Consider the following 22,535-nt stretch of genomic DNA (forward strand, 5'->3'; position numbering starts at 1 on the left):
CCGGGACGGTGTTAGTCTCAAGCCCTGCCATATAGGCCGCCTTACCTTCACAAGGCACTGGTCACCCTGTCCCATTTATCCACAGTGGTGTGTGTCCCCTGCTGTATTCTTCTAAAATCCATGATTAGCTCTTTGGTTTTACCAATGTTCAGGAGTAGGCTGTTATCCCAGGACCAGCGTTCCAGTTCATCAACCTCCTCCCGATAGGCCTTCTCGTCATTGTTAGAGATCAGCCCCACCACCACCGTGTTGTCCGCAAACTTCACTATGGAGTTGGAGCTGAACCTGGCCACACAGCCATGTGTGTACAGTGAATATAGCAGGGAGCTCAGAACGCAGCCCTGGGGGGACCCGATACTCAGGGTGATTGTACTGGAGGTATGACCCCCCACCCTGACCGCCTGGGGCCTATCACTCAGAAAGTCCAGGATCCAGGCGCTCATGGCGGACCTCAGACCCAGATCGATCAGCTTGTCAACCAGTCTGGTGGGGTCTATGGTGTTGAAAGCTGAACTATAGTCAATGAACAGCAATCTCACATAGCCCCCCTTCTGACTGTCAAGGTGAGATAGGGTGTTGTGTAGTACTTGGGACTTGGGAGACCGCGTCGTCAGTGGACCTCTTTGTCCTGTATGCAAACTGCAATGGGTCCATGGTACTAGGGAGGGAGGCACATATGTGGTATGTAAAAGCTAAATAGTATATTATGCTGTATTGTATTATGAATTTATTATGAGTAGGTATTATTGTATTGTATTATGAATTCATAAGGCGTATATATTGTTGTATTGTATTATGAATTTGATTAAGGTTTTTATTGTTGTTTTAATTGTCTGTATGACATGTGAATGTTGTGAGTGTATAAGTCTGTAACTGTATTTTACGTGTTATGGACCCCAGGAAGAATAGCCCCAGCACTGCTGTGGCTAATGGGGATCCAAATAAACTTAAACTTAAACTTGACCAGCCTCTCAAAGCATTTCATGACCACAGAGGTGAGTGTCTGTAGCCATTTAGGCCTGCTGGGGAGGAGTTTTTTGGTACAGGGATTATAGTGGACACCTTGAAGCAGGCAGGGACCACGGACTCAGCCAGGGAAAGATTGAATATAGTTATGAACACCAGGGCCAGCTGATTTGCACAGGACTTGAGTATTCGTCCTGTTATCCCATCTGGGCCTGCAGCTTTCCTATGCACCCATAAATGCTCTTCTCACACTGTGTTCCGTCAATGAGAGAGTGTGTTCCCTCCCCGTGAATGAACCCCCCCCCCCGCCGTGGCAGCCGGCGAGCTAACGTCGCCACTGCTCGCTCCAAACCTGGCGTAAAAGGAGTTGAGTTAATCCGCAAGAGAGGCATTGGCACTCACTATTTAGGGGGGGCTGACTTTATAATCAGTTATCGTTCGTACTCCCCGCCATAAACCTCTTGTGTCGTTCTGGGCCATCTGTCTCTCCATCTTATTATCGCCGTTTAGCAGCTTGCACTTCTTTACATTATTACCTATAAGCTGTTGCCTTATACTCTTCCATATTTCCCGATGCTCTGCCCGAGTTGTAAGCAGCGGTATGAGCATTCAGGGCCACTTGGATGGAGTTGTCAACCCACGGTTTCTGGTTTGGAAAACCTGCACCTTTTTTGTGGGGAAAATAGTGTCAGCTAACGTTGCTATAAAGCTGACCACCACATCCGCATATTATTCACTGACGTCACTGGAGCTCGACCGGAGCATGTCCCAGTCGACGTCATCCAGTGCGTCTTGTAGCGTGGCCTCTGAGCCAGGGAACAAAATAAGTACCCGCCAACCGCCAATGGCGGGCAGATTTAAGGTTTGGCGACTAACAATGAGAGGTCTGCCCGCCACCTGGCGTGTAGTTCATATCGATACTCTTATTTTGAAAATCCTGTGCGGGTCTCATTTCCGCCCCAAGCGCAGCTCCAGTCATAATATCTATGGCTCCGTCAGCTAGCAACGTTTGGTTCATATGATACTCTTATTTTGAAAAAACCCGTGGCAACTCGACAAGTCATATCCGCCCAGTCCGTGCTGTCTGCTAGCATTAAAGCCGAGCAGTGCGCCTATTTTGCGAGCCGAAATAAGTCTGTGGTGTTTTTTTTTCTCACAACGGGTCAAATGCATCTAACATGCATTGCATCCTCGCCATTCCTTTATGCCCACATCGCCCGAAATGAACGTTACGTTAGCGTAAGCTAACAAGCTAATCCTGATCAGAGGCAGAGCCATGGAGAACAGCAGACAGTGTGGACTGAGTAAAGGGAAATGGGGGGGGGGCACTCTCCCTTTCCCTGTGTGTGTGCGTGCGTTTGGAAAGACGATGAAGTCACTAGTCAGGACTCAGGACAGGAGTATATTATAGTAAACTGAGGATTACTGAGGATGGACTAAGGATGGACAGATAATGTTGATATTCAAATATAAAAGAGTTTCGAGAGGAGTGGAAGTTTGAAGACAGACTAGACTACAATATGATGCAGGGGTGGTGAGTTGAAACAGTGTGTGTGTGCGTGTGTGTGTCTCGACCCCACTTCTATGTTTCAATAAATTATTTGCATTTAAAACTATTAACGCTGACTCATTCCTTAAGTCCACTCAAAATTATGCTAATATTCATGTTGTTTATGATATTAATTGAAAATAGCATATGAGAGTATTATATAGTAATAATAACACATGGCGATATACTAAAAAGCTATTTATAATTTTTGGCTGGTAAAAAATCTGCCTGGCTGGTAGTTTTTAAAATCGACCAGCCAAATGGCTGGTAAGTCAAAAAGTTAATTTTGTTCCCTGCTCTGAGCTCTCGGACCACTGCTTCACCTCTCGCGACACAACAGCCTCACAGGCTCTTTGTTTGTATCCGGGCATGAGAAAGATGGCGTTGTGATCGGATTTACCTAGTGGTGGAGCCGGTACTGCCTTATAGCCCTTCTTGAAAGGGGTGTAGCAGTGATCTAGCATATTCCCTCCCCTAGTGGTGCATGTAATGTGTTGGTAGAAGTTTGGCATAATTTTTATTTTTTTATTTGCCTTATTGAAATCTCCAGCTACAATCATAGCTGCGTCCGGATGCTTGATTTGGTGCTGGTTCAAAGAGTCCTGTTACAGGTCTGCCAGAGCTTTGGCGGTATCTGCTTGCGGTGGGATGTATACTGCTGTGATGATTATGGCTGTGAATTCCCGGGGGAGATATAACGGGCGACATAGAATGGACAAATGTTCAAGGTCCGGCGAACAGGAGCGGGAGAGAATCTTTACCTCCTTGGGGCTACAGCAGCCGTTGTTTGTGAGGAAGCAGACCCCTCCGTCAGGATCGGGATGCTTGGAGAACCCTTGTTGACGGCCTATGCCCCAAACGGGGTAAAAGGCGTAAGTAAGACCCCTCCACCTATGGAATTTCTACCTGCACTACCTGCATCAGAAGAACCAATTATAATTGATCCACGTGTGGTTCAGAGACTGTTCTCCAACATCTGCCCCGGGAAGGCCTCTGGACCGGATGGCATCTCTGGCCGCATGCTGAAGTCATGCAGTGAGGAGCTGGCAGAGGCCTGGTGCCCAATCTACCAGAAGTCTCTGGACTCTCACACTGTTCCGTCCACCTGGAAAGACTCTATTATTATTCCTGTTCCTAAGAAAGCTAGCTGCAAGGAAAATAATGACTTTCGACCAGTTGCTTTGACCTCAGTGGTCATGAAGTGTTTAGAGAAAATAATTATCAATCTAGTGAAAACTGATGTCAGCTGTTCTTTGGATCCGTTTCAGTTTGCTTATAGGTGTAATGCAGGTACTGATGATGCGGCCTAAGCCTTGGTTCATTTTATATCTAAGCACTTAGAGGACCCTACCTCTTATGTCAGACTTTTATTTGTAGATTTGAGTTCAGCATTTAATACGATACAGCCGCACCTTTTAATTGAGAAGTTAAATGGGCTTAATGTCCACCCTCTCATTATAAAAGGGTATCATTCCTTTTTAACTAACCGTACACAGCGGTTTAGTGTTAACGGTACTCTTTCAGAATCTAGAACCCTGAGCACTGGAGCTCCCCAGGGTATAGTAAGTTCACCTGTGCTTTTTACCTTGTATACGAACGAGTGCAGAAGCATCTATCCTAACAACCGCTTCATAAAATGTTCTGATGACACTGCCATTTTAGCTCTAATTAAGAATGACAGTGACCTAGCTGACTATTATTCGGAAATCCAGAGGTTTGTAAATTGGTGCGACAATAACTGTCTGGTTTTAAATGTTAGGAAGACTGAGGAGATTGTGTTTCCCAGAGGTGTTGGGGACCACAGGTGTAACTGAGGGGTACAATTCCCTGACTGTATTGATACGTATGGTATCATTAAACCACTACCGCTTTATGTACTTTAATTACTGGCCATACAGTACATGATATATAAATATGATGAACACTTCCCACAATGAATCGGTTCCACACAAAGTGGTAATTAAGTATTTATTGCAGCAAAAGGTACATAATATACTTCTCTATTATACTTTGGATGCTCTTGTAAGGCAAAGGAATGTGCGTAGGCAAATCAATAATGAATGTCCATTCTCTGGTTACGCAGGAGGTAATTATACAACCTGAATCTTAGGGAATTATATCTATGGTACACTAGTAATATATAGCGGGAGATACTGGAAGGGTCCCCCCGGTTGTAAGCCAGCAGGGGTAGAGGATCTGTCGGTAGTAGAGAGTCTGGTCAACGATGACTAAGGAGACTCCAAGTACAGGAGACGGTGCAATAGTCTCTTGATCCACAGACGAATACAGCTGTTCTCCGTAGACTGTAGCTCCACAGTGAAGAAAGCTAGCCGGCCTCAGGCTCTCTGAGGCGCAGACTCGACGTGGCTCCTCACAGGGTAAATCCCACACGTGTAGGCGTCGGCGATTCTCCGCTCCATAAATCACAGGACCAAAACAAATATAATCCAGCCGCAAAGGGCTATGTAGTCGTCGGGTAGATTAATCCAGTGTACATGTCCACACGGTTCTCGTCTAGGTCTCCTCGGGTGAAAGCGCCATGAAAGCAGCCCAGCCTGGATAAGCACTCTAGCTGGTACGAGGAAGCGTTGGTGATGCTGGTCACTGTAGAACTTTAGCCGCACGATACACTATACACAAATAGACTATTACTGACTTAATAGAAATATGTCGCACTCGACGGTATAGCGCCAAACTCTGACAATTCAGTTATTAATTCGCACGCGGTCTCAATGCTCTTATTTGGAGCCAAACAGGCCATACTTCACCGCACAGAGTATCGTGGGTGAGGCTTCAACTTATTGGGTAACTCTACTTCTGTATTCACCTGCGCCATATTTATATGCACGGCGAACAATCTAGTGCCAACCTCATTTCTGTCTCGTATTCCTGGGCAAGGCCGGGCATGTACAGACATGTCTTGACGGTGGCTTTGAACCTGACTCTGGAGGCACGGCCCTGGCGCCTGTGGACCGCTGTCCAATAGGAGAACGAAACATCATGGTCCGTACTAGGCTAAAGGGATATTCCGTGTATATGTACAAGGAATATACAAGGGATATCAAACGATATATGAATACTATGCAATATATATCAATCAATAAATATATATATTCGGTTTAATCTGATCCTTTGTAACAGCCGCCTCCTAATTAGTCCCAGCTAATTAGCTAAGCAGAGACAGATTAACCGCACTGTCCACTACTCAATGTCTGTTGTGAGGGGTCGGGCAGTTCACAAAGTCATGGGGTCATGGTCGTCATCGATAGTATCGGGGAGCCTTGGCAGTTCTATTAGCCTCGCCACGGGTCGGGTGTAGATCCGTCCTTGGACGAGCACTTCGGCTGCTCGGACCTTTCCGTCGGCACCGGTGATCACTTTGCTTACGCGGCCAGCCGGCCACATAGCTCGGGGTAGTGACTGGTCGATAATCATGACGACTGTTCCTTCTGTCAAATTGTCTCTCTCTTTCACCCATTTCTGGCGGGTCTGTAGAGACGGTAGATAGTGGAGTAGGAAGCTGTTCCAAAACTTGTCAGCCAATACTTGACTGTACCTCCACATTCTTCGGCCGTTCGCTTCTTCAGGCCTGTACATTGTCTGTGGTAGCGCGGGGTCCAGCCGCCCCATCAAGAGTGTGTTGGGGGTGACTGGGTCGACATCTGCTACATCACTTGAGACGTAACCGAGGGGCTTTGAGTTCAATACTCCCTCGATCTCCGTGAGGACTGTCATTAGGACTTCTTCCGCCACGGTCTGGGCCCCAAGCACGGCGTACAGGGCTGTCTTTATTGAACGTACTTCTCGTTCCCAAGTTCCACCGAAGTGAGGTGCGTTCGGGGGATTAAACTGGAAGTCAATCTGGGATGGAGCGAGGTGGGTCTTAAGTTCTGGGCCCATAGCTTGGAAGCTCTCTCTCAGCTCTCTTTCTCCGCCTTTGAAGTTTGTCCCGTGATCAGACAATAATATAGACGGTTTGCCTTTCCGCGATGTGAATCTTCGGAAGGCCATAAGGAATGAGTCTGTGCTCATGGTTGGAAGGAGTTCTATATGCATCGCTCGGGTGGTCATGCATTTGAATACAATACCCCACCGCTTCTCGGTTCCTCTTCCTTTCTTTATATACAGCGGGCCGAAACAGTCCATACCGGTGGAGTGAAAAGGCTTGTCGCCGAGTCGGAGGCGACAGGGAGGTAGGTCAGCCATCCGGGGTATACTGGGCTGCGCTCGCCACTTACGACAGTCTAGGTTATGGGTTATGTGTTGTTTTGGAATGTGTTTGTCTAGTGGTTATGAGTATTAGAGTATGAGTGTATGGAATGTTGTGCTGTTTTTGAGCACATTTTAGTTTGCTCTGAGATGTCTTTGTTGTTTTATTGATATTTGTTGTTTTATTGATATTTGTTATTGTTGTCTTTGTTGTCTTTGTTGTTTTATTGATATTTGTTGTTTTATTGATATTTGTTTTTGTTCTATATTAGAAAATTTGGCATACATATTTGGTTGTATGTCTGATTTTAATTGGTTTAATGTTCTATAATTGTTTGTATATTTTATTGGTGTTTTATTGATATTTGTTTTGTTTTTATGTTGTTTATTGATTATTCTTGTTTAATTTTATATGTTTGGATCCAGACCCCAGGAAGAATAGTCGCTGCTGAGGCAGTGACTAATGGGGATCTGAAATAAAGAAATAAAGAAATAGACAGGTTCGCTGGAAGCGCCGCACTGCTTCTCTCCCTTGCAGTATCCAATAACGACGTCTGATCTCCGCGAAGACTCTCTCTGCCCCGGCGTGATGCACATCCTCGTCGTATTTCTTTATGATCAGCTCTGTGACCTTGTGTCGGCTGTTTAAGACTATCGGGTACTTGACGTCATCCGGTAAGTCTGGAGCTCTCCGCAGACGACCACCCACTCTGATGAGACCATGGGCGTCGCTCTCGGGGGCTAGGTGGAGCAGTCTGCTGTCTGATGGGATGGGCTTTGCTCCCTGTAGACAGTCTAGCTCATCGGGGAACGAGTCTCTCTGGGCTCGTTGTAGTAGAAGAAGTTCTGCTTCTTCGTAGTCAGCTGCTGTAATGTCAGTAGTGAGCTGAACCTCTGGGTGGTGCCACAGGAATGTCTTTAGCTGCGCACTCTCTAGGGTGAGGCAATCGTCTATGTCGGGGTCTGTGGAGACGAGTGTGTTCAATCCACAGAACATAGATTTCTTGTTTTCGGCCTCTTTACTCGCTTCCCGTGGGGTGGGTGTAGGCCACTCTTCTTCCGGGAGCTTGAGGAACTCTGGCCCGTCACTGTATAGGTTGTGACGGGTGAGGTCATCCAGGGACATTCCCCGGGTGATGACGTCAGCTGGGTTGTGTTTTGTGTCCACATACCTCCAGCTTGCTACTTCTGTTAAATCTTGAATCTCTGTGACTCTGACTTCCACGAAGACCTTGTATCTGCACGAATCAGACCGGATCCATGTGAGTACTGTCGTGGAGTCTGACCACAAGATTGTTCTTTGCACCGGAATGGTGAGTTCACGTTGGATTAACGTGGCGAGTTGCGCTCCTGCTAGGGCTGCGCAGAGCTCTAGACGCGGGATAGATTGTTGCTTTCGTGGGGCTATTCTTGAGCGAGCCAGGATGAAAGCAGTATGTATTTCTCCTCCCTCCTCTCGGGCACGCAAGTAGGCCACCGAACCGTAGGCTACTTCGGAGGTGTCGCTGAAGACGTGCAGGTCCATCTGGCACGTCTCCGGCCTCACTGTGGGTGGGAAGTAGCTGCGGCGTATGTTGACACCTGGGAGTGAGCTGAGTTCCGTCTCCCACTCTCTCCATGTGGATGCAAGGTGTTCGGGTATGGGGTCGTCCCAGCCCTGGTCCTTGTCCCATAACGCTCTTACAATCATCTTTGCCCTGGTGGTGTAAGGTAGAATACATCCCAACGGGTCATATTGTCTGGCGAGTGTTCTGTATACACTCCGTCTGGTGGTCGGTAGTGCAGTCGACCTTCCCTGCTCCTTGGTCAGGGGTGTGTGTTTATAATGGAGCGAGTCTGTTTTGAAGCGCCAGACTAGTCCTAATGTCATTTCTTGGGCTTCTCCTGGGATGGTCGCCATCCAGGTCTCGCTGCTTGCTGCCTTGTCCTCGGGGGAGAGGCTGCGCAATACTTGCGGGTCGCTGCTGGCCCACTGCCTGAGATCAAAGCCGCCTTTGATCAGGGAGGCGCGGAGCTTGAGTAGAAGGGCCTCGGCTTCTTCTGGCGTCGAGACGCTTTGCAGACAGTTGTCCACGTAGAAACTATTTCCTACACTTTGTCGGACCTCTTCATCAGCTGCTGGGTCCTCTGCGACGTGCTTTTGCAGTGCAAACGTAGCACAGCATGGGCTGCATGTGGTTCCGAAAGGGAGGACTTCCCATTGATAGATGGCTGGTTGCTCATCCCCGATCCTCTCTCTCCATAGGAACCGCAGCAGGGGCTTGTCCTCCTCCACTAGTCTCACCTGCAGGAACATCCCTTTGATGTCGCCGCTGATGGCCACCTTGTCTTGGCGGAAACGTAGTAACACGCCTAGTAGAGAGGGGCCGAGTGTTGGGCCGGGCAAGAGCTCTTTATTCAGATTTTGTGATCCGATCTGGTAGCTGCAGTTGAACACAATACGATCCTTGCCGTTGTGGTGGACTTTGTGGTGCGGCACGTACCATGATTCGGTCGTCTGATCGGCCTCTTTAATGTCAATTTTCTTTATGTGTCCCGCTGTGATTAGCTTGTTAATCTCAGCGCGGTACACAGTCTCTTGAGCGGGGTCTCTGGCTAGGCGCCGCTCTGTGTTCAATAGATACCGCTCCGTCGCTTCTTTTGGGGCGTGGAAGGTAGGCATACCCTCTCGCCTCAGGAGTGGAGTTGCGTATCTCATCACTCCGTTGACTTTGACTGTCTTTGTCCCCTGCTCGAGGAGGGCTATAGCGTAGATGTCTTCCTTGGAACGAATGTCTTTCTTTTCGTTCTTAAAGGGCATTGTCTCTAGTGTCCATAGCCTCTCGACATGCTGTAGGAGGGTGGTGTCTTCTTCTGTCACTCTGGAGTGGAGGCAGTTAGTGGCTGCTGTTCGGTTAAGAGACTTAGCGAGGGGGCCTTGTAATGTCCATCCTAGGCGGGTCTCGACTGCTGCAGGACAGCCTCTGGGCCCTGTGTGGACCCGGTCAATCGGGACGATGAGGTCTGCATGGTCGGAGCCTATCAGCAGGGTCGGGGTGGCACCGTCTATGAGCGGTATAGGTAGTTGACGCAGGTGCACATATTTATCCATCAGCTTGGCGATGGGGTAGGTGTACTGCGACAGGCCTATTTCTTGGCTGGTGAAAGCATTAGTAATCCTATACCGTCTCTCTGGCTGCCCGCTTGCTGCGATAGTGAAGGAGACATTCTCGCCCTTTATCGTCTTTAGATCTCTTCTTATTGTCCGAATCGTCATCTGGTTTTCGCTCCCCCGCAGCCCCAGCTGGGCCGCAGCGGACGCGAGGAGAAGGGTCTTCTCTGACCCGTCGTCAAGGACGGCGTAAGTGTCCATGACCTTATCTTGGTAACTCAGTGTTACGCGGACCACCTTTAAGAGCACCCGGGCGCCCCCGCTGCTGGCGGGGTCAATGTACATAACACTTGCCTTTGTGCTGCTTGAGGGTGCAGGCTTTCTTCTGTTACTGTCGTGTAGGACATCTAGGTGGGCTCCGTCACACCGATTACACCTCTTCTTTAAGCGGCAATCGGCTGCCATGTGACTGCGCGCACATCGGTAACAGCGTCGGTTGGACTTTATCCATTGACTCACCTCGTCGGCGGTCATCTTCTTGAACGTGTCACATTGTGACAACCAGTGTTCCTTTTCGCAGTACGGGCACACCATCTTCCACTTCTCTTTCATCGAGGGGGTACTGTGGTTCTTGCTGCTCGGTACTGATTCTGATTGGTGCATGACGGTCACCAATCTGCGGCCATTGTTTGCTCTCCTAGGTCCCTCTCTGGAGCTTGGTGTGCTCCGCATGAACGTATCCAACCGTAGGCTGTTGACTTCTCTCGCCAGGAAGTCGGCTAGGTCTAGGAGGGATGGCTCGGGACCGTTAGGATCACGGTGGTCTCTTTGCCGCCTGAAGCGCTCTTGTCGGGCGGGCGGAAGCTTCTCTAAAATCCTCTCGACATTAGAGTTCGCGTACAGTTCGTGCATACCCTTTTCTCTTTGCGCCCCCAGCATCCCTACCAGGGATTGTACCTTGATAGACAGGTCATCTAGTGAGCGATTGTCTGTGGCTGGGGGTAGGCGGTCAATATGCCTTATCTCTTGTATTACGTAGTCCCATATGCGTCCATATCTTTGGTCGAGTGCTGCTAGAGCCGCTGTGTATGGGGTAGTAGAGGTGGCATAGGCCAGCGCTATATTGTGCGCTCGGGGCACCTTGAGGTGCTTCAGTAGGATAGCATACTTGTACGGTTCATCAGCTACATCGGACATCATTGTCTCTAAGCACATTCGTAGCTCCGTGTACTGTGCTCTGTTCTCGTGGGTGAAGTCCGGAAACGTCGGTGTGCCAATGTATGATGCCATGGATGGCTGGCACATCGGTGAGCGTTGGAAGAGAGGCCTCCTAGGCGAGTCTCCTCTTACGCCTCTTGGTGGGCTGGTACCTGCTGGGTACCATGGCCCGCGTATCCAGGTGCTGTTCCTCGGGGCTGGTCGGGCTGGTCACCCGTGAATTGAGTCGGGGGTCTGTAGCGCAGAGCCGCGGGGGTAGAGCCTGGGCTGTACTGGACCTCCTGGTCCTGTGGAGTACTGTGATGCTGTCGGGCTTGACTCTCCTCCTCTCCCTCTTCTTCTTCCTCTGGCAGGTCCTCTAGATCCTGTAGTCGTCTATTTAGCCTCTCCGCGGTGTAGACCGTTTCTTCCTTGTAGCTGGGTCTCACTTGGACCGGTCGGGGAAGGGGTTCGGAGGGGGGTATAGGCTCTCTCTGGTGGTCGGGCTCAGGGTCGCTTGATCGGGTAGGGGAGGGTGCCCTTGACCCTTGTCTTGACGAGGCCCTGGAACCCCGTGCGGAGGGAGGGGGTGTTGCCCTGGTGATCAGCTGCTCCATTATCTGCGCTTGTAATCGGTCGCGCTCGGCTTCGCGCTTGGTGAGAGCGAGGTCGCGCTCTGCTTCTCTTTGGGCACCGGCAGCGGCGCGCTGGGCTTCGGCGGCGGCGCGCTGGGCTTCGGCCCGGTCCCTTACCATATTCTCTTCCGTCTGAAGGCGTCTAATCTCTAGACGTATACGATCTTCGTCGCTCCGTTGCTGCGCCTGAAGGCGTTCTCTTTCCATGGAAGAATGTTCGCGCTCACTAAGCGTCTGTGCTTGGAGTCGATCGCGCTCTGTTGAGGCTGCTCGGCTGGCGAGGAATGCCTGTGCCAGCATCTTGTCCGCCTCGCTGGGGGAAGACGCTGGTTGAGGTGATCCGCTCCTGGCAGTACTCGTTGGAGATCTGTTCTCCTGTGGCAAGTCCTGGAGATCCATCTCCGGGGTGCTCTCCTCTTCTTGTAGCGGGTAGAGTTCCATCCCTGGAGAGCTGTCTTTATCCTGGAGCTCTCCGGGGACTACTTCTTCGGTCTTGGCGGGGGGTAAAGTCATGTCGGGTCCCTCCTGGTCCCTACCGTGAGCTTGGTCAGTTACGTTAGAACCCACTAGGGCCTCTATTGGCGGGGTAGCCTGGTCGATAGGGTCGGACATAATTTTACTATCTACTTTTTCCGCGTTTACCGTCTGTAGAAAGCTAGGTAGTATATTGGCAACGTAATCCTCTAAGTACTGAGGTGTCTGCCGTCTACGCTGCGGGCGATCTACTTTAGGAGAACCGTTTTTTGAGTGTTCATCATAGGCCATGTCAATATTAATACCACTATATTAATATTACACTAGTTACCCTCCGGCTCGAAGGACCAATTGTAACTGAGGGGTACAATTCCCTGACTGTATTGATAAGTATGGTATCATTAAACCACTACCGCTTTATGTACTTTAATTACTGGCCATACAGTACATGATATATAAATATGATGAACACTTCCCACAATGAATCGGTTCCACACAAAGTGGTAATTAAGTATTTATTGCAGCAAAAGGTACATAATATACTTCTCTATTATACTTTGGATGCTCTTGTAAGGCAAAGGAATGTGCGTAGGCAAATCAATAATGAATGTCCATTCTCTGGTTACGCAGGAGGTAATTATACAACCTGAATCTTAGGGAATTATATCTATGGTACACTAGTAATATATAGCGGGAGATACTGGAAGGGTCCCCCCGGTTGTAAGCCAGCAGGGGTAGAGGATCTGTCGGTAGTAGAGAGTCTGGTCAACGATGACTAAGGAGACTCCAAGTACAGGAGACGGTGCAATAGTCTCTTGGTCCACAGACGAATACAGCTGTTCTCCGTAGACTGTAGCTCCACAGTGAAGAAAGCTAGCCGGCCTCAGGCTCTCTGAGGCGCAGACTCGACGTGGCTCCTCACAGGGTAAATCCCACACGTGTAGGCGTCGGCGATTCTCCGCTCCATAAATCACAGGACCAAAACAAATATAATCCAGCCGCAAAGGGCTATGTAGTCGTCGGGTAGATTAATCCAGTGTACATGTCCACACGGTTCTCGTCTAGGTCTCCTCGGGTGAAAGCGCCATGAAAGCAGCCCAGCCTGGATAAGCACTCTAGCTGGTACGAGGAAGCGTTGGTGATGCTGGTCACTGTAGAACTTTAGCCGCACGATACACTATACACAAATAGACTATTACTGACTTAATAGAAATATGTCGCACTCGACGGTATAGCGCCAAACTCTGACAATTCAGTTATTAATTCGCACGCGGTCTCAATGCTCTTATTTGGGGCCAAACAGGCCATACTTCACCGCACGGAGTATCGTGGGTGAGGCTTCAACTTATTGGGTAACTCTACTTCTGTATTCACCTGCGCCATATTTATATGCACGGCGAACAATCTAGTGCCAACCTCATTTCTGTCTCGTATTCCTGGGCAAGGCCGGGCATGTACAGACATGTCTTGACGGTGGCTTTGAACCTGACTCTGGAGGCACGGCCCTGGCGCCTGTGGACCGCTGTCCAATAGGAGAACGAAACATCATGGTCCGTACTAGGCTAAAGGGATATTCCGTGTATATGTACAAGGAATATACAAGGGATATCAAACGATATACGAATACTATGCAATATATATCAATCAATAAATATATATATTCGGTTTAATCTGATCCTTTGTAACAACAGGCCTGTGGTCATCCACAAACAGTCCATCTCACAGGTCTCTTCATATAAGTATTTTGGAATTTTTGTCGATAACACAGTAACCTGGAACACCCAGGCAGGGCTCTACACTAACCTTTTTCCCAATGAAACAATTTAGAAGCACACAAAGAAATTTAGGAGCACACAAAAATATTTAGGAGCACAGTGAAAATATTTCAACCGTTTTTTTTTTTCAAAAATAAATGTATATTTGTACTGTGCAAACGGGACACACATCTGTGCAATAGCACATACCACCAAAGTCACTGGCCCACTGTGTGCGTGTGTGTGTATCTGCGTGTGCAAACGGGAATGGGACACAGACATTTGAACTATTAAGTGATTAATGCCTAATGCCTACTGTGGCAAAGTTGTAGGCCAACAACTAGGCCTAATAAAAAAGGCAGTGACATTGAACTACTGCTACAAAAGTAACAGTCACTTAACTTGAGCTTTTGCCCCTTTTATGCATACAATGCCTATGTTTTGGCTAGTGTTGCTCTTCTAGAAAAATATTCCTTTCAGGGTTGCCTATTGAAATACTGTACACCTCCAGTACAGAAACATTGTTTATGAGTTTGCGTGTCAGGTAGACCATTGATTGACAGTCGATTCTGCCAATTACGTCACACCGCTTGCACTCCGGCGCTGCAGCTGGACCCTATTGCCCACCTCTGCTGTTGATAACGCTATAGCCAAGTTAGCACACACACACATACACGCACAGTGGGCCAGTGACTTTGGTGTAGGGGTGTAACAATGCATCGCAATGCATCGATCCTAAGGGGAAAATTCAACTGCATCGATTTGAAAATGTTAGAATCGATTATAATCGCAATTTTAATGTGTACACAGTGTTGCTATTCTCATGTCCATTACAGCCAACACAACGACATACGCTACTGCATCAACGTTATGATTAACAAAGCAAGGCATTCGTTTTGTTGCATTAACGTTATATTACTATTGCTATCGATAAATCTAGGTGTTCTAAAATCTATTGCTATTGGTAAGACTAGAATAAGTTACATTAATTTAACCGATATTTGGGTATACTATTCTAATGTGGTGTTGCCAGACATCCTGCTGTGCAGGTACTTTACTGTATCTTTTATATTGTTTATTTCCTCTGTTTGGAGTCAGTTGTGTTGTGTCATGTCTGTATGTATGTGTCTGTGGCTGTAGTGTGGGTGTAAGCCCAAGACAAATTTCCCAGCTGATGGGACAATAAAGTGACTCTTGACTTTCCAGACTCCTCAGTTTGATCAGCGCAGATGACAGAGAATGAATCAGATGGGATGATGTTTTGATCTGGTGTTGATGGCTTCAACCATCCCTCACGTCCCGTTGGAATCTAATCCTTGCTCTGAGATCATCCATCTTGTTCTCTTGTTATCATACTAGATAACCTTTTTAAAAGCAGGTGTATGTTTCGTATCAAAGGCTTATATCAGATCTATAAAGAGAGCAGCACAGTGTTTCCTATTATCTAAAGTCAAAATTATGTAATTAGTAATCAATGTGGTGGCTGAAATTGTGCTGTGATTGGCTCTGAAGATTTCCAAAACTAGAGGAAAACACCCTGTGGCAATGGTGAAAAAAAATATATACATTCACTGTTTAGTAATAACTGGGGCAGCCAGTTAAATTGCCCTCTCCAATAATAGAGCACTTTGGATCAATACAATGCAAGGCACCAAGTACATCAGTAAGTGAAAAGGGCTGAAAGGAGAAGACCACGGATCGACGGATCGTGAACAATCAGTAACAGCATCAACAAGAGGGAGTCCTGAGGGCGGCTAGGTATGGTGCAGTGGGCAAGGCACTCACCACCAATGCAGGAGACGCTGGGTTCGAGCCCAGCTCTCCGCATTGCATTCAGCTTTGCTGGTCGTTCATACTAATACATTTGGCAGTATTAGGGGGTGGGAAGCTGATGGGTGGGGATCGGACGTTGTGGACAGCGACTCCTACAGGTCGGTTGGTGCGCCTGCGCAGTAGAATCAGGAAGCGACTGGGGCGGCGTCCCTCCAAAGCGCAGACCCCCCAACGCTGAAAGATCGCGCTGTACAGGTGAAAAGATGCGACGGCTGCTACCTCGAGTACCGGAGGGGACTCGTGCAATGTATGGCTTCGTCCACATTACAGCCTGCTTGTGGGAGGCATGGCCTAACCGCGTTCGAGACAGGGGAGGGTAGAATTGGACGATACGAAATTGGGATGGGAGAAAAATAGAAAATGGGAGAAAAAGTAGATAAAAAAAAACAAGAGGGAGTCCTGTATAGTTTCTATCAAATAAATGACCGACCTCTGTGAAGTTGCTGTTAAAGGCAAGACACATTTTGTTCTGATCAGAGATCACACAGTTATCTACTTTAACATGTGTATGTAGGGAATTAGTGGTTTTGTTTTTTGTTTGAGTTGACTACTTTCCAGAATTTGGCCAGAATAATATTTATTAATATAAATTTTTCTCACAGCTGAGGTGCATTTATTTCTGAGTTTTCTGAATCATGAATGATTTTACAGGATCACTGGTGCATCTGGCTCGAGACCAGGCACTGTTCCTTCATCTAAACAACGTTGACAACACGAGAACCAGGGTGTTATTTTTTTTTAAAGGTGCATGCTTAATAATTGAAAAAAGGAAATAAAGACTTGACCTTGCATAAAATGACTTGTGAGCATCTCTGATATATAGACCATCTACATATATATATAAATATATAAACCATCCACACATACATATATATAGACCATCCACATATATATATATATATAAATATATAAACCATCCACACATACATATATATAGACCATCCACATATATATATATATATATATATATATATATATATATATATATATATATATATATATATATATATATATATATATATATATATATATATATTAAGGCTGTCAAATATATCGCGTTAATATCGCGTTAACTCCCGATTCTATTAATGCCACTAATTTTTTTAACTCAAGATTAACTAAAAAAAAAAAAAAAAAAAAAATTTTTTTTTTTTTTACTAGACTTCACTCAGGTGTATTATTGATGCTCTCATTGATACTATGTTTGTTTCTGAAGTGTGTGTGTGTGTGTGTGTGTGTGTGTGTGTGTGTGTGTGTGTGTGTGTGTGTGTGTGTGTGTGTGTGTGTGTGTGTGTGTGTGAGATATAGAGAGAGAGGGGGGTGAGAGAGATGAGGAAGGGGCAAAAGAGAAAAGGAGCTGGGAGAGTGTTTGTGTGAGGGAGAGAGGGGGGTGTGTGATTAATCAGCCCTTGTGTGTGTGAATGTAACAAGTTCCTAACGTTTTCTTTCCCCTATTATTTCATGCACACTTTATTCATTGTTTTAAATTATTATTTTCTTTTATGTTATTTTGTGCATCACTCTGTTTTGAATTTGATGCAAATTTTCAATGCATGAGGGTCATCCTTTTGTGTTAAATGGCTGCACAAAGCAAGCATTTGTTGACTCGCATGTTGATAAGAGTATTAAAACTTGGAACTTGAAAAAGATCTGTTTAAGGTAAAAAAAAATTAAAAATAAAAATGCGATTAATTTGCGATTAATCGCGAGTTAACTATGGACAATATAGTTAAATATTTTAATCGTTTGACAGCACTAATATATATATATATATATATATATATATATATATATATATATATATATATATATATATAACCATCCACATATAATGTATATAAATATATAAACCATCCACATACATAGATACATATACAGTCCATCCACATAATTTATAGTATTCAGCAATACGTTTGTTTACCAATAGGTTAAAGTGTTATTAGTGAAATATGAGTTTTGGAAATATATTCAGAAACTAGCGAATATCGACGAGAGGAAACGCGTGCTGCCATTTTGTTTGTAGTCATATGAGGAGAGGAGACCCAGGCCTTTCGATGGGCGTTGGAATTTCGAAAAACGACACTACCCAGCTCAAGCCAGCTCCTGTCAATCATATGACATCATATTGTGGATTAACTTTTAAATTGTTCTTGTTTTTCGGGATTATCTGCCACAAACCTGAACATTATTGGCATAAATTAGAATGCAGTTAGTTTATCTACCTTTCTGTGAACGTCTAGCAGAAAACGGTGTTGCAATATGATGAAAAATGGCTGAGAAATTCACAGAATAAAAAAGTAACTGTACTTACAGTCGATTTCATTCACGGTTTGTGGATCACGCCTGGTGATACTAAATCCAGATTGAACTCTGCCATTGGAAAGGGGGCGATTTGGCCCGATCCATAGATGTGCGACTTGGCTATAATTTGGTAATTTATAGGCCTGATATGATAGTCTATATTCTATAATAATATTTCAAATTGCATGTGTCCAGATGGCAGAATTCAGTACTGTGTCTACAAAACCTTCTTAATTTGCTTCGATATTTTGTACACGTGATCTCAAGAAGGTGCTGCACGAGTTTTTCATGTCTGGTCATTTTTAGCATGGTGTTATTCACTGTCAAAGTGAATTATATATAAAGAAGAAAATATAATTGATATTCTCCTTTGGTTCATTACAATTTACTCAAGCCTAGTAACAGACACAATATTTCTGACACTTGGAATACATTCCCTGAGATCCATAGATGTCCCTAGATACCAAGAACATGCAAATGGACCTTGTAGTGGAGCAATCTTCCATTTACTTAGGTATGTATTTTTAGGCGGATTTTCAGAAAATAGGGCTAGGGCTCAAGAGGTTAAATGTAGTCCTGACCAGAGTGTTTACCATGTTTCAGGACATAACTCACTCAGCATAAAAAAAACAACTGATGGATGAACAAGGTCTTGATTCATCTACTGAGACGACAACATATTGGTTTAGAAACTGTGCCTTTAGTGGCAGATTCTTTCCAACTTCAATGCCACTTAGGTCGCTACTTTAGTTTAGTGCTTTTAATGACTTGTATCCACTTGTAATCAACTATGTGGTGTGTATCATTGAGAGAATTGGATCACACTACTCAGTAAGTTTACTGAAGATAGTTCACACAAAGCAACTTATCATTTCTTGTCCAAACACAAAATATTGTCAAAACCTTACTTCTTACCGATGTACGGTCAAAAAGCTGTATTGCACCAAACAAATAATAGCAACCTTGTAACTGAGGGGTACAATTCCCTGACTGTATTACTAGATATGATACTTACTACCACTACCTTTGTACTTAATATTCGGCCACCCAGTACACGGCATAAATATATTATGATGAACACTGTCACGTAGATGAAACGGATCCAACACAAATGTACGAATTAGAAATAGGTCTTTATTTCTACACAGCGATGGTGTGTAGAGCAAGCACTTAATCAAATCAATCACATTTATGAATGGAATTAGTATGCACTTTTATGGCAAGAGTATTCGTCGGTATATCAATAGAGAATGTCCAATCTCTGAAGGCGCAGGTGGTACATATACGACCTGGAATAGTTTAAGGAATAACAGCAATGATACTTTAATGATTATATACTGGATACACTAAGGGGGGTTAATCCGGTCGCTTGTAAGCCGACAGGAGTAGGAGGGGGGGGGGGGGGTAGAATCCGGCTGCCTCATCCGGCCAAGGGTATCCCAGGTGAACCCACTGTAGTGCCGTTCAATGCGCCGGCGATCCTTGGACCACAGATGAAAGCAGATGGACTCTTTGTGGGCCGGCTCTCTCCGGTCCACGGGGGAGAGACGTGAAGCGACCTCGTCTTGCAGAGCGTCTCCTCACCTTGCGTCCTCTCCAGGGGGGGGGGGTTCCAACACACGGCAGTGTCGGGGGTCTTTATCCATGGAATAATCAAAGTATACAAAGCATAATCCGTGCCTGGGAAGGCGGGCTGTCGTCGGTAGAATAATCCGGTATACAGGTCCACTCGCTCGTCGGCTCTGGGGCTCCTAGGGTGTAGCTTCACGTGGGGTCAACCACCCTGGATAAGCAGCCAGTTCTCTGCCCGAAACGATGGGGTACTGACTACGGTAGTATTCTCACCGCACGAAGCACTATATATTAACAGACTATTATTAGCTTAATAGACTACGTCCAACTCGACGATATAGTGCCAAATATGACTATTCAAATATTAATATACACGATGTCTCAATACCGATGGTAGGCGAACTTGGCCTTACTCCCACACGTGGCGTCGCGGGGAGGCTTTACGTCTGTGACTCTATTGGAGGGTAAGAAACTGGACTGAAAAGAAAGTCCTACTTTAGTAGCGCAGTATATATACGCACTATGAACAAATAGTCCCATTAGTGGTGCGGTAGTCAGATTCCTACGCGGAACTAGGACTTGTTCGTACATGTGGAGCGGTACGTTTGAACTGGGTCTGAGGGGTATGGCAGCCTGGTACCAAGGTCTCGACCAATAGTAGAATGGAGACTATTATGGGATGTTCAGTAGGCTAGAATGGATATTCAATGCATATTGTACAAGGAATATACAAGGGATATCAGGGAATATTAGAGAATATACAAATACAATTAAATATATATATATAAATAAATATATATATTCGGTTTAATCTGGCCCTTCACAACAAACCTCCTTCCAACACGTTCAACAAGAGACTAAAGCTACGTTCAGACTGCAGGCAAAAGTGGACCAAATCATATTTTTTGCTCATATGTAACTCAGATCTGTTTTTTTCATGACAGTGTGAACAGCACAAATTACACCAAATCTGATCTTTTCAATTCAGGATACAGGTCTGCTTTTTTGCAATGCAACCTCAGTCTAAACAGTTCAATCGATTTTTTCTTTTTTACGTCACTCTCGATTGACATTCGTCACAATTCTGAGCTGGCGGGAGTCACTCTGTGAACACAAACATGGAAGACAGCTGTGATGGAGGTGGTCAGTGGAGGGACAGGGAGGGACTTTATAAGTATTTGTGTTATGGTTTGTAACCGACCCCAATCGCACAACACAAGACAGGTATGAGAGTAAGCCAAAACAGGGCAAATATTTATTATAGAACAAAAAGCGGCACAGTCCCTTTAAGGGAGAACACAAAAACACTAGAGTCAAAGAAATATGGAAAATGCGGCACTGTGCCTTTAAGAGGCGAACAGGCTAAGGGACTAAGGCTAAGGGACAGGGCCAGGGCTAAATGTCAAGGACCAGGACCAGGGGCACTGGAGAGGGGGACAGGGACAGAGGCCCGGAGAGGCGGGCTGGAGACAGGGACAGAGAACAGGGTTAAGGCCTTGGACAGGGCGAGGGCCAGAGCTGCTTACAGGGATGAGGACAGGGTTCCGACGGCGGAGGCCTGGCACGGGAACAGGGGCCCGACGGCGGAGGCCTGGCACGGGGACAGGGGCCCGACGGTGGAGGCCTGGCACGGGGACAGGGGCCCGACGGCGGAGGCCTGGCACGGGGACAGGGGCCCGACGGCGGAGGCCTGGCACGGGGACAGGGGCCCGACGGCGGAGGCCTGGCACGGGGACAGGGGCCCGACAGCGGAGGCCGGGCACGGAGACAGGGGCCCGACAGCGGGGGCCTGGCACGGGGACAGGGGCCCGACAGCGGAGGCCGGGCACGGAGACAGGGGCCCGACAGCGGGGGCCGGGCACGGAGACAGGGGCCCGACAGCGGGGGCCGGGCACGGAGATCCTCCTCCTCGGATGCTGCAGACGGGCAGCGCAGAACAAAGGGGGTCCCAGGGGACCGGGATGGGAACACGCCGTCCTCCCGTGGAATACTAGGGAGCGACGACGAGCCTGGGTCCAAGGGGAACGGGATGGGCACACGCCGTCCTCCCGTGGAATACTAGGGAGCGACGACGAGCCTCACCCCAGGAACGAGGATCACGAAGTGACGCCTTCCTCCCGTGGAATCGGGAGCGATGACGAGCCGGCTTGACGTCTGGAGTGGGAACACTGGAAAACCTCCCGTAGAGAATTAGAGAGCGAAGACGGTGTCCCACTCCAGGCAAACGGCGACAGGTGGTGATGGCTGGCACGTCGTCTCACGCCGGAGACGCGGCAGGTGATGGTAACGTACAGGATGGTAACGTACAGAACTCCATGAACACAGAGTGAACACAGATACAGAACGACCCGACCAGGACTGGAAGGGAGGTCCAGGTATATAAAGCCCTCAGGGGCGCTAATCACAAACTATGACAGCTGCGTGAAGGTAGAGGAACAGAATGTCCAAGGGTGGGGGCTGGTGAAGGAGAGTAGAAGGCAGGGAAAAGTTCTCACAAGGGTGGGGGCTGGTGAAGAGTAGGAGGCAGGGAAAAGTTCTCACAAGGGTGGGGGCTGGTGAGGTGAGGAGACAGGGAAAAAAGGTCCAGGGAACAGGCGAATCCTCACAATTTGAGGTGATTCTTCTGTAAAACTTGGGGGGGGGGCAGACGTATCATAACCTGTCCGTGTTTGAAAGCATAATAAGAAGAAATGTCTCTCATTCACCTCCTCCTCACCCCCATTATCATCTGCTCATGAATTAGCTGGCCTCCACTGCACATTAACTTATTAAACCATAAACTGTGACTTCAGTGTCCTCCATGTTTATATCCATCTTCATTATTGTTCATTTGCACATGCAGGTCAGTTCAGGAGCTTGACCAGTTCACACTGGAATCTGACATTGACCACATTCTAAATAAATTAATAAATAATAACAGCCAAACAATTTTTTTTATCTGAGCAATAAATCAG

General features: G+C 46.9%; 1 protein-coding gene across 1 annotated transcript in view; it reads left to right on the top strand.

Moving 5' to 3' along the window:
• The window catches only part of fgd1 (FYVE, RhoGEF and PH domain containing 1), a 121,210-nt gene that overhangs the window by 62,276 nt on the left and 36,399 nt on the right, over window positions 1-22,535 (top strand). The gene's annotated exons all lie outside the window — the stretch shown is intronic.

This window comes from Notolepis coatsorum, assembly GCF_963971535.1.
Source record: "Notolepis coatsorum genome assembly, chromosome: 17".
Lineage (NCBI taxonomy): Eukaryota > Metazoa > Chordata > Actinopteri > Aulopiformes > Paralepididae > Notolepis > Notolepis coatsorum.